Genomic DNA, 2,545 nt, shown 5'->3' with positions numbered 1-2,545 from the left:
TCTCAGGGAAACCGCCTTCTCGTTGCCACGGCCGCCATCTTTAAACGTTCTCTCCCTCCCCTCCCCTCGAGGCTTTTTCTTTTTTTGGCTGGGTCCTCTCCCAGCCAATCGCCGTCGAGGGCTGGACGCGTTCTGGCTCCCGCCTTTTCTGCCCATTGGCTGAATGCCGGCTTTTTGCGCGCGGCGGCCGTCGGCGTAAGACACGACAGGCGCGAGAAGGGAGGAGGGGCGGGAGCAAGGAGGCGAAAGGCGGTTAGGTTTTAAAAACAACAACGCCAAAACGGCTCGGTCGAGTGAGGGGTGAGGGAGGAGCCAAGGGAGGCTTCCATGAGGCAGGCGGGAAAAGATGGTGGATGTGAGAGAGCTTTCTGGATAGAATCCTAGAGTTGGAAGGGATTCCCCAAGGATCATCTAGTCCAGGCACCCCCAAACTCCGCCCGCCAGCTGTTTTGGGACTACAGTTCCCATCATCCCTGACCACTGGTCCTGTTAACTAGGGATGATGGGAGTTGTAGTCCCAAAACAGCTGGAGGGCCAAGTTTGGGGGTGCATGATTTAGTCCAACCCCCTGTAATCCAGAATGCATCCCACAGCCATCCCTTGAAAAGCCTTACTGAAATCAGTATACACTATACCTACAACATTCCACAAAGCCTGCAATTTTATTAAATAAAGAAAAAGATTCAGCAGACGTGACTTGTTTTTGGAGAAACCCATGCTGGGTCTTAGTCATCACAGCATCCTTTCTAAGTGCTCACAGGCAGACAACTGAATCTGTTCCTAGGACCTTTCCTGGTATCAGTCTTCCATTTGCCTGCCTCCAACTGCAGGGATCTTATCTGTTTTCCAAGAATGCTCAAATATAATAAACAAAGATCACATCTGCAAGCTCTTTTAGTACCATTGGGTGCGGCTCATCAGGCCCTGGAGATTTGAATTCATTTAAAGTACCTAGGTGTTTCCTTAACCACCTCTTTTCCTACCTACAGCTGCAGTTCTGCAATTGCAACATTTATTCTGTGTTCATACTGCTTTCCTTTTTGGTGAAGACAAAGACAAAGGTGTTGAGCAGTTCTGTTCTCAATGTCACCCAAGCTCAGGCACGCCCAAAGTTGGCCCCCCAGCTGTCTTGGGACTACAACTCCCATCATCCCTAGCTAACAGGACCAGTGGTCAGGGATGATGGGAATTGTAGTCCCAAAACAGCTGGAGGGCTGAGTTTGGGGATGCCTGCCCAAGAGCATTTCTGCACTGCTTTCCTTTTGGGTAAAGACAGAGGCAAAGTAGGTGTTGAGTAGTTCTGCCTTCTCAATGTCACCCAAGAACATTTCTCCATCCAGAGAACATACTACTTGCTTGTGACGTAAGAAAGTATGGCGGTTAGCTTTGGCGGGAAAACTGACGAACAAATTAAAGCTTGTGAGGGGTTTGCAGAGAAAGGACATGTTTTCAACAGTTTGGTATAGCTTCTTCTTTGGTGATCACTTGTAGCCAAGTAAGATTGTCTTCCATGAGCACGGTCTTAACAGTGAGTCCGTAAGTGACTGTGGAGGCCAATTCTGGATCCTTCCACAGTTGGGACATAGGTTTCTGGGCAGGAGTTGATCATGGTTTGCCAAACATTCCTTACTCATAGCTTGTTTCTCCTTTTCACCCTGAGTTCGTGCCTCTTCAAAGTCTATGACATCTTTGTTAAAGGCTGTTCTCCAACTGGAGCGCTCGCAGGCCAGTGTTTCCCAGTTATTGGTGCTTATACCATATTTTCCTTGAGAGCATCTTAAACCTCTTTTGTTGTCCACTAGTATTTCACTTTCCATTCTTAAGTTGGGAATAGAGTAGCTGCTTTGGAAGACGATAAACAGGCAATAAAAAAAATATCAACAGTTATTAAGCTGTAAAATCAGCCTCGCTAGCCAACAGAGGAGCCTGTACATACTAGTTTCAGATTTTTACTGCCTCTGAGAGGAATTTTGCTACAACTAGTGTAATAGCATCAAACTTATCCTTGACATGAAATAAGTCAGCAATTGCAGGTTGTCCCGTTAGTATTGGATTGATTAGATGCTGTCAAACCTGTTGGTACAGATTACAATGCAGTAAAATGTGTTCCATACATTCAGCATCCTGGGAACAGCCTATCTTGGTATATCTGTATTATTTGTACAACTAAAGAAGAAACGGTGGCTCGTATAACCTGTGAACTGGTATATAACCTGTCAATCACCTGATGCCATTGATTGACAGGTGGATTGTCCTGCCCAGCTGTCAAACGTAGCTCTCTCAGCAAGGAATACAGGAAGCTACCTTAGATCAAATCAGACCCATCTAGTTCAGTATTGTCTACACTGATTGGCAGAGGGTTTCAGACTGGTGACATTCCCAGCCCTATCTGGTAAAGCAGACATGGGGGTAGCCGTAAATCAATATAAATCTGAGGTTCTGGCCCCCCCCCCCAACAAAAATCCTGGCTACAACATGAAAGCAGATGCTCTACTGCACACCAATCTTTCATCCCTGACTGCCTCACATTGCAAACTCATCTTAA

This window comes from Podarcis melisellensis, assembly GCF_964234715.1.
Source record: "Podarcis melisellensis genome assembly, chromosome: 16".
NCBI classification, from domain to species: domain Eukaryota; kingdom Metazoa; phylum Chordata; class Lepidosauria; order Squamata; family Lacertidae; genus Podarcis; species Podarcis melisellensis.
This window is presented reverse-complemented; position numbering follows the sequence as displayed.